We start from the raw sequence: 10,000 nt of genomic DNA, 5'->3' as shown, positions 1-10,000 counted from the left end.
TGCCGCCCCGGCTGACGCAGTTCGGACTTAGCACTTTTTGGCTGAGCCTGGCTGGTGGCCCACTCACTCGATCGCCATGTCTGTTAGCCACAGTTTTCCCGGTGGTGCCGCACCCGGGCTCGCCCCGGCTGACGCAGTTTTCGCGCCGCCCCGGCTGACGCGGTTTCGTGCCGCCCCGGCAGACGCGGTTTTCGCGCCGCCCCGGCTGACGCGGTTTTTGCCGCCCCGGCTGACGCAGTTCGGACTTAGCACTTTTCGGCTGTGCCTGGCTGGCGGCCCACTCACTCGATCGCCATGTCTGTTTGCCACAGTTTTCCCGGTGGTGCCGCACCCGGGCTCGCCCCGGCTGACGCAGTTTTCGCGCCGCCCCGGCTGACGCGGTTTCGTGCCGCCCCGGCAGACGCGGTTTTCGCGCCGCCCCGGCTGACGCGGTTTCGTGCCGCCCCGGCAGACGCGGTTTTTTGCCGCCCCAGCTGACGCAGTTCGGACTTAGCACTTTTTGGCTGAGCCTTGCTGGCGGCCCACTCACTCGATCGCCATGTCTGTTTGCCACAGTTTTCCCGGTGGTGCCGCACCCGGGCTCGCCCCGGCAGACGCGTTTTTTTTTTCTTTCGCCCCGGCTGACGCAGTTTTCGCGCCGCCCCGGCAGACGCGGTTTTCGCGCCGCCCCGGCAGACGCGGTTTTTTGCGCCGCCCCGGCTGACGCGGTTTTTTGCCGCCCCGGCTGACGCAGTTCGGACTTGGCACTTTTTGGCTGAGCCTGGCTGGCGGCCCACTCACTCGATCGCCATGTCTGTTTGCCACAGTTTTCCCGGTGGTGCCGCACCCGGGCTCGCCCCGGCTGACGCAGTTTTCGCGCCGCCCCGGCAGACGCGGTTTCGTGCCGCCCCGGCAGACGCGGTTTTTTGCGCCGCCCCGGCTGACGCGGTTTTTTGCCGCCCCGGCTGACACGGTTCGGACTTTGCACTTTTCGGCTGTGCCTGGCTGGCGGCCCACTCACTCGATCGCCATGTCTGTTTGCCACAGTTTTCCCGGTGGTGCCGCACCCGGGCTCGCCCCGGCAGACGCGTTTTTTTTTTTTTTTTCTTTCGCCCCGGCTGACGCAGTTTTCGCGCCGCCCCGGCTGACGCGGTTTCGTGCCGCCCCGGCAGACGCGGTTTTTTGCGCCGCCCCGGCTGACGTGGTTTTTGCCGCCCCGGCTGACGCAGTTCGGACTTTGCACTTTTTGGCTGAGCCTGGCTGGCGGCCCACTCACTCGATCGCCATGTCTGTTTGCCACAGTTTTCCCGGTGGTGCCGCACCCGGGCTCGCCCCGGCAGACGCGTTTTTTTTTTTTCCTTCGCCCCGGCAGACGTGGTTCCCCCCCCCCCCTCCGTCTTTCTTTTTGTTTTTTTTTTTCGCCGCGGCTGAAGTGGATTTTTCGGTGCCTCGACGCCCCGGTAGTCGCGGTTTTTCCGTTTCCGCACGGCCCCGGCTGACGCTGCTCGGTCACAGTCGCCTTTTGTGGTGATTGCAGACTTCTTGAGCGCGGGTGTTTTTTTTTTTTGTTGTTGTTGTTGTTTTATTACGCATTCGCTCCAGCAGACGCTGTTTAGACTTTTTGTTTCCTCTTTTATCCTGCGACGAGGTGACGAGGTTTATTCGGTGCCCCGCCGCCCCGGCTGAAGTGATTTTTCCTGTCCCGTGCCGCCCCGGCTGACGCGGTTGGGACTTCGCGTTTGTTCGGCCGCCACGGGTTTTGGCGCACTCGCTCGGTTGCTTGTTGTTGCCACTTGTTGCGAACCCAGGTTTCTTGAGCGAGCGCGGGCGTTTTTTCTTCCTTTCTTTCTTTGTTCTATGTGTTAGCGAATCGGCCTTTAATATCACACGAGGACTCACAACCAACAATTTTCAGTTTGAAGTGTAAAAAATCTGCAGGTGTTGACGTAACTGACTTGCCCCGTACCCTTGAGTACATCCATGAAGTTCTCGTAGTACTACTAAATCGCATTATTCCAAGTGGAGAAATTCCCATAAACTTGCAAACCTCTACACGAAAATCGGTGCGCGTGATAAAGTTGAAAATTATCGTCCGATATCAAATGTGCCTTCTATAACACAAATTCTAGGAAAAAAAAAAAAAAAACACTTGTTCGCCGTTTTCTGCGCCGTGACTGGCAGCACTCCGGCGAAGCGAAACGGGGTCGATTCGAGCACGATATCGGCGTCTTTCGACGTGCTCGCCGGCGACCGTCGCACGAGTACGTCGCACGAGCGCGTCTGCCGGGGCGCCGTTTGCGAAGCCGACGCAAAAGTGGGAACCGCCGCTCGGATGATCGCCGCTTTCGGCAGAGTGAGTGTTGGCACTCCGGGGAAGCGAAACAGCGTGAATGCGCCCACGAAATCGGCGTATTTTGAAGTGCCCGCCGGCGACCGTCGCACGAGTACGGTAAACCGCGTCAGCCGGGGCGTAGTTCGGGACGCCGACGAAAAAGTGGGAAGCGCAACTCGGATCTTCGCCGTTTTTGCAGGAGTGAGTGGCGGCCCTCCTGCGAGACCAAGAAGCATCGATTCGTGCACGAATTCGGCGCCTTTCGACGTGATCGCCGGCGACCGTCGCTCGAGTAGGGCAAACCGCGTCTGCCGGGGCGGGCTTCGGGACGCCGATGCGAAAGTGGGAAACGCTGCTCGGATGTTCGCCGTTTTTGGCCGAGTGAGTGCTGGCACACGGGCGAAGCCAAACGGGGCCGATTACGGCACGATATCGGCGTCTTTCGACGTGCCCGCCGGCGACCGTCGCACGAGTACGGTAAACCGCGTCAGCCCGGGCGGAGTTCGGGACGCCGATGCGAAAGTGGAGAACGCCGCTCGGATCTTCGCCGTTTTTGGAGGAGTGAGTGGCGGCACTCCGGAGAAGCCAGGGAGCGCCAATTAGCGCACGATATCGGCGTCTTTCGACGCGCTCGCCGGCGACCGTCGCACGAGTAGGGCAAACCGCGTCTGCCGGGGCGGGGTTTACGACGCCGACGCAAAAGTGGGAACCGCCGCTCGGATGTTGGCCGTTTTTGGCAGAGTGAGTGCTGGCACTCCGGCGACGCGAAAGAGCGCGAATGCGCCCACGAAAGTGGCGTATTTGGACGTGCGTGACGGCGACCGCTGCAGGAGTACGAAAAACCACGTCAGCCGGGGCGAGCGACACACGGCGGTCTGGGTGCTTATCGCTGCTATTATAGGGGCACCCCGGCAGACGCAGAAAAAAAAAAAAAAATTTTCGACCTTCTTTTTTGCTGGTCGAGCTCGGGTAACCCAGGTCGCAATGGGAGCCGCGCACGAAAGCGGCGTCGCGAGACGCGTTCGCGGTCGCTAGTCGCACGAGCTCGGCAACCGCGTCAGCCGGCGCGGAGTTCGGGATGCCGACGGCTAAGTGGGTACCGCTGCTCGGATGTTCGCCGTTTTTGGCCGAGTGAGTGCTGGCACTCCGGTGAAGCCAAGGAGCGCCAATTCGTGCACGATATCGGCGTCTTTCGACGTGCCCGCCGGCCACCGCCGCACGAGTACGGCAAACCGCGTCTGCCGGGGCGGGGTTCGCGACGCGTACGCAATAGTGGGAACCGTCGCTCGGATGTTCGTCGTCTTTGGCCGAGCGAGTGCTGGCACTCCGGCGAAGCGAAACGGGGCCGATTCGGGCACGATATCGGCGTATTTCGACGTGCTCGCCGGCGACCGTCGCACGAGTACGGCAAAGCGCGTCTGCCGGGGCGAGGTTTGCGACGCCGACGAAAAAGTGGGAAGCGCCGCTCGGATCTTCGCCGTTTTTGCAGGAGTGAGTGGCGGCCCTCCTGCGAGACCAAGAAGCATCGACTCGCGCACGATATCGGTGTCTTTCGACGTGCCCGCCGGCCACCGCCGCACGAGTACGGCAAACCGCGTATGCCGGGGCGGGGTTGGCGACGCCGACGCAAAAGTGGGAACCGCCACTAGGATGTTCGCCGTTTTTGGTAGAGTGAGTGCTGGCACTCCGGCGAAGCGAAAGAGCGCGAATGCGCCCACGAAAGTGGCGTGTTTGGACGTGCTTGACGACGACCACCGCAGGAAAACGAAAAACCACGTCAGCCGGGGCGAGCGACCCATGGCGGTCTGGGTGCTTATCGCTGCTATTATAGGGGCACCCCGGCAGACGCAAAAAAAAAAAAAAAATTTTTTTCGACATTCTTTTTTGCTCGTCGACCTCGGGTGACCCAGGTCGCAGTGGGAGCCGCGCACGAAAGCGGCGTCGCGAGACGGCTTCGCGGTCGCTAGTCGCACGAGCTCGGCAACCGCGTCTGCCGGGGCGGAGTTCGGGACGCCGACGGCTAAGTGGGAACCGCCGCTCGGATGTTCGCCGTTTGTGGCCGAGTGAGTGCTGGCACTCCGGCGAAGCCAAACGGGGCCGATTCCGGCACGATATCGGCGTCTTTCTACGTGCTCGCCGGCGACCGTCGCACGAGTACGGCAAAGTGCGTCTGCCGGGGCGGGGTTTGCGACGCGTACGCAATAGTGAGAACCGTCGCTCGGATGTTCGTCGTCTTTCGCCGAGCCAGTGCTGGCAATCCGGCGAAGCCGAACGGAGCCGATTCGGGCACGATATCGGCGTCTTTCCACGTGCTCGCCGGCGACCGTCGCACGAGTACGGTAAACCGCGTCAGCCGGGGCGGAGTTCGGGACGCCGATGCGAAAGTGGGAAGCGCCGCTCGGATCTTCGCCGTTTTTGGAGGAGTCAGTGGCGGCACTCCGGTGAAGCCAAGGTGCGCCAATTCGCGCACGATATCGGCGTCTTTCGACGTGCCCGCCGGCCACCGTCGCACGAGTACGGCAAACCTCGTCTGCCGGGGCGGGGTTTGCGACGCCGACGCAAAAGTGGGAACCGCCGCTCGGATGTTCGCCGTTTTTGGCAGAGTGAGTGCTGGCACTCCGGCGAAGCGAAAGAGCGCGAATGCGCCCACGAAAGTGGCGTGTTTGGACGTGCTTGACGACGACCACCGCAGGAAAACGAAAAACCACGTCAGCCGGGGCGAGCGACCCATGGCGGTCTGGGTGCTTATCGCTGCTATTATAGGGGCACCCCGGCAGACGCAAAAAAAAAAAAATTTTTTTCGACATTCTTTTTTGCTCGTCGACCTCGGGTGACCCAGGTCGCAGTGGGAGCCGCGCACGAAAGCGGCGTCGCGAGACGGCTTCGCGGTCGCTAGTCGCACGAGCTCGGCAACCGCGTCTGCCGGGGCGGAGTTCGGGACGCCGACGGCTAAGTGGGAACCGCCGCTCGGATGTTCGCCGTTTGTGGCCGAGTGAGTGCTGGCACTCCGGCGAAGCCAAACGGGGCCGATTCCGGCACGATATCGGCGTCTTTCTACGTGCTCGCCGGCGACCGTCGCACGAGTACGGCAAAGTGCGTCTGCCGGGGCGGGGTTTGCGACGCGTACGCAATAGTGAGAACCGTCGCTCGGATGTTCGTCGTCTTTCGCCGAGCCAGTGCTGGCACTCCGGCGAAGCCGAACGGAGCCGATTCGGGCACGATATCGGCGTCTTTCCACGTGCTCGCCGGCGACCGTCGCACGAGTACGGTAAACCGCGTCAGCCGGGGCGGAGTTCGGGACGCCGATGCGAAAGTGGGAAGCGCCGCTCGGATCTTCGCCGTTTTTGGAGGAGTCAGTGGCGGCACTCCGGTGAAGCCAAGGTGCGCCAATTCGCGCACGATATCGGCGTCTTTCGACGTGCCCGCCGGCCACCGTCGCACGAGTACGGCAAACCTCGTCTGCCGGGGCGGGGTTTGCGACGCCGACGCAAAAGTGGGAACCGCCGCTCGGATGTTCGCCGTTTTTGGCAGAGTGAGTGCTGGCACTCCGGCGAAGCGAAAGAGCGTGAATGCGCCCACGAAAGTAGCGTATTTGGACGTGCTTGACGGCGACCGCCGCAGGAGTACGAAAAACCACGTCAGCCGGGGCGAGCGACCCACGGCGGTCTGGGTGCTTATCGCTGCTATTATAGGGGCACCCCGGCAGACGCAGAAAGAAAAAAAAAAATGGGGACATGGCGTGCGTCACCGTGCGGCTTCGCAGCGTTGCCGAAGTCGCCGAGCCCTTCGACTGAGCCGAACGGCGGACAGGGAACGTTGGTCGGCCGTTCTAACCTGTCGGTGCCACGCCGAGACGTCGTTAAGGAAAACCGCGTCGTGGGCCTCTACGACGCCGTCGAGTCGTTGTACGTTTGGTGTCCAGCGTGTCGGCGGCGAGTAGCGGACACGTCGTTCACGACTTCGGTCTTTCGCAGTCGACGCGAACTTGCGGAGAGTCGTGGTGCCTCACGTTTTCGGCAGAAACCGCGGCGGAATTTTCCCGTGCGTGCGCGCACGACCTCGGTGCTGTGCCGTCAGCGTAGTGTTGCACAAACTCGTGGCCTACCCAAGGTGCGGTACGTTTGCGGCCGTATCCTCGGTGGGAATTTCGTGAGTAGGGTCGCAAATTCTACGACCTCGGCGGGTTTGAGAGCGACGTAGACTTGTGGCACGCTCAACATGCCACACGTTTCGGGGCACACCCGCGGTGAAATTTTCTCGAGTACGCTCGTATTAGGGCCCAAGGAGGTCTGGGTACTTATCGCTGCTATTATGTGGGGGTTCTCGTGAGCGGCGTACGCGAAAGCGACCGGGTGTCTGATATGCGGCGGGCTTCGGCCTCGTCAAGCGTGTCCTCGGGTCTGCTCCAGGGGAATCCACGGCAGTCGTCTGCAGCCTCATCCGCTTGATGCGTTAGGGGCTGGTTGTCGGACGGTGCCGTTTTACCACGATATCGAGGTGTGTTCCGTGTCGTCCTCGGGCGATTCAGATGCGAAAGCGCCGAAGACGCGGGCGTGACCCGTCGTCTGGCGGCTTTGCAGTCTCGGCTCCGTTGCTAGTTCCGGCCGGTCCACCGACAGTGCAGCGGGCTTGGGCAACCCGCACGGCGCGACCGAGTCGATGCAACGAAAAAGAGCGAGCATGAACGTGCTTCTTGCCGCACGGCTCCCACTCGTCTTTCGGGAAGGTTGTGCCGTAGCGAGCTCGAACGCCGTCATCTCGGAGTGCAAAATAAGCGTGTTGGGGCGCCTGAAGGTGGCCTCCGCCGCACACAGACTGCGTCCGGCCCGCCGAGGGCGAGGACGGACGCGCAGTCGAACGATTACCTGGTTGATCCTGCCAGTAATCATATGCTTGTCTCAAAGATTAAGCCATGCATGTCTAAGTACATGCCGAAATAAGGCGAAACCGCGAATGGCTCATTAAATCAGTTATGGTTCCTTAGATCGTTTCTTCCTACTTGGATAACTGTGGCAATTCTAGAGCTAATACATGCAGTGAGCCTGGAGCCCTTTGGGTAACGGGTGCTTTTATTAGACCAAGATCGATCGGGTTTCGGCCCGTATTGTGTGGTGACTCTGGATAACTTTGTGCTGATCGCATGGCCACGAGCCGGCGACGTTTCTTTCAAGTGTCTGCCTTATCAACTTTCGATGGTAGGTTACTTGCTTACCATGGTTGTTACGGGTAACGGAGAATCAGGGTTCGATTCCGGAGAGGGAGCCTGAGAAACGGCTACCACATCCAAGGAAGGCAGCAGGCGCGCAAATTACCCACTCCCGGCACGGGGAGGTAGTGACGAAAAATAACAATACGGGACTCTTTTGAGGCCCCGTAATTGAAATGAGTACACTCTAAATCCTTTAACGAGGATCAATTGGAGGGCAAGTCTGGTGCCAGCAGCCGCGGTAATTCCAGCTCCAATAGCGTATACTAAAGCTGCTGCGGTTAAAAAGCTCGTAGTTGGATCTCAGTTCCAGACGAGTAGTGCATCTACCCGATGCGACGGCTCGGACTGAACATCATGCCGGTTCTTTCTTGGTGCACTTCATTGTGTGCCTCGAGATGGCCGGTGCTTTTACTTTGAAAAAATTAGAGTGCTCAACGCAGGCGAGTCGCCTGAATAAACTTGCATGGAATAATAGAACAAGACCTCGTTTCTGTTCTGTTGGTTTTTGGAATACGAGGTAATGATTAAGAGGGACGGACGGGGGCATTCGTATTGCGGCGCTAGAGGTGAAATTCTTGGACCGTCGCAAGACGAACTACTGCGAAAGCATTTGCCAAGAATGTTTTCATTGATCAAGAACGAAAGTCAGAGGTTCGAAGGCGATCAGATACCGCCCTAGTTCTGACCATAAACGATGCCAACCAGCGATCCGCCTGAGTTACTCAAATGACTCGGCGGGCAGCTTCCGGGAAACCAAAGTATTTGGGTTCCGGGGGAAGTATGGTTGCAAAGCTGAAACTTAAAGGAATTGACGGAAGGGCACCACCAGGAGTGGAGCCTGCGGCTTAATTTGACTCAACACGGGAAAACTTACCCGGCCCGGACACTGGGAGGATTGACAGATTGAGAGCTCTTTCTTGATTCGGTGGATGGTGGTGCATGGCCGTTCTTAGTTGGTGGAGCGATTTGTCTGGTTAATTCCGATAACGAACGAGACTCTAGCCTATTAAATAGGTGCGGGGTTCCCAGCACCTTACAACCTTCTTAGAGGGACAAGCGGCTCCTAGCCGCACGAAACAGAGCAATAACAGGTCTGTGATGCCCTTAGATGTCCGGGGCCGCACGCGCGCTACACTGAAGGAAGCAGCGTGTCTTTATCCCTGTCTGAAAAGACTGGGTAACCCGTGGAACTTCTTTCGTGATTGGGATAGGGGCTTGCAATTGTTCCCCTTGAACGAGGAATTCCCAGTAAGCGCGAGTCATAAGCTCGCGTTGATTACGTCCCTGCCCTTTGTACACACCGCCCGTCGCTACTACCGATTGAATGATTTAGTGAGGTCTTCGGACCGATGTCCGGCGCGGCCTTTCGGTTGCGCCGGTCTGTTGGAAAGATGACCAAACTTGATCATTTAGAGGAAGTAAAAGTCGTAACAAGGTTTCCGTAGGTGAACCTGCGGAAGGATCATTAACGGATTGTGAAGGGTGAGCGCCTCAGCTGCGTCTGCGCCCGACACTTTCTGCCGCTGACCCCGTTTGGACGCGGGGTCGGCTTTTCCCCACGGGGCTGCCTGAATGTGGAGCGGCACCCCGTGACAAATTGTTGCGCCCAGCGGACGCCAACACCGCGACCTTGGACGGTCGGCCAGGTGGCGGACGCGGGTACAAACGGCGCAACGCACTCATAGGTCGGCTTTCGACCCGCCACTGCACCGTGGCTCGAAGCGCTCGAAATGCGCGACCCGACCGCTGCGGGACCGCCTAGTACTGTAAACAGGAGCGGCGGAGCGCGAACGGCGAGTCGTGGTTACGTCGGTAGAAGGCGAGGCTGCGCGTTCCCGAAACGCCAGCCGAGTGCCCTCCCGACCGTTCGAGCGTGCAAGAACGAGACCCGACAATCGCGCGGCGACTGCCAAGTACGAGAGGAACGGCACAAGCGTCGGCGGTCGGTCAAGGAACTGGCGATGTGACGGGTCCGCTGTGCACCAGTGCATACCGTCCCGCCGTCCGCGGCAAGCGCCTCCGCGTCCTCGGGTGACGGAGGCTGCCGGTCGGTTCTTGCAGGCGAGGGATCTCGCTGGCACCGGTTCGCGTTGACGCGCGGCCGGTCATGGCACGGCGATGCGACGGCCGAGGTGCGCAGTACTCGATGGAGGAACCGCACGCTCCGATGACCGTCCCGCCCTCCGCGGCGTATGCGTACCGACCGTAATGGTTGCAGCAGCGCCGGCCGGCTTTTGAATTCGCCACACGAAACACGGTGCGAGATCGCGGTTAGGGGAGCGTCGACGTTGCCAGGCGTTTTGCTTGCTGCCGAGGGAAAGGCGGCACGGCCACGTCGCGCTCGTCGCGATTAGCGGGTCTGCGCGCTTTGGGAAGGTGCCGCAACGACTTGCCGAAAGAGGAAGCACGGAAGAACGAGGGACTTGGACGTCCCGACAATTGAACGCACTTGCGGCCAGGCCCTTGCTGGCTTCGTTCTT

At 60.3% G+C, this 10,000-nt stretch overlaps 1 non-coding gene across 1 annotated transcript; it reads left to right on the top strand.

Annotated features, from left to right (window-relative positions):
• Positions 1-7,173: 7,173 nt before the first annotated feature.
• LOC142790575 (small subunit ribosomal RNA) lies at positions 7,174-8,988 on the top strand. Its single transcript, XR_012889620.1, has one exon. It is a non-coding gene; the product is annotated as a small subunit ribosomal RNA (ribosomal RNA).
• Positions 8,989-10,000: the final 1,012 nt, after the last annotated feature.

The sequence above is a fragment of the Rhipicephalus microplus genome, unplaced genomic scaffold (assembly GCF_043290135.1).
Source record: "Rhipicephalus microplus isolate Deutch F79 unplaced genomic scaffold, USDA_Rmic scaffold_115, whole genome shotgun sequence".
NCBI classification, from domain to species: domain Eukaryota; kingdom Metazoa; phylum Arthropoda; class Arachnida; order Ixodida; family Ixodidae; genus Rhipicephalus; species Rhipicephalus microplus.
Note: the sequence above shows the minus strand (reverse complement) of the source record. Positions and strands in the feature narration are given on the sequence as shown.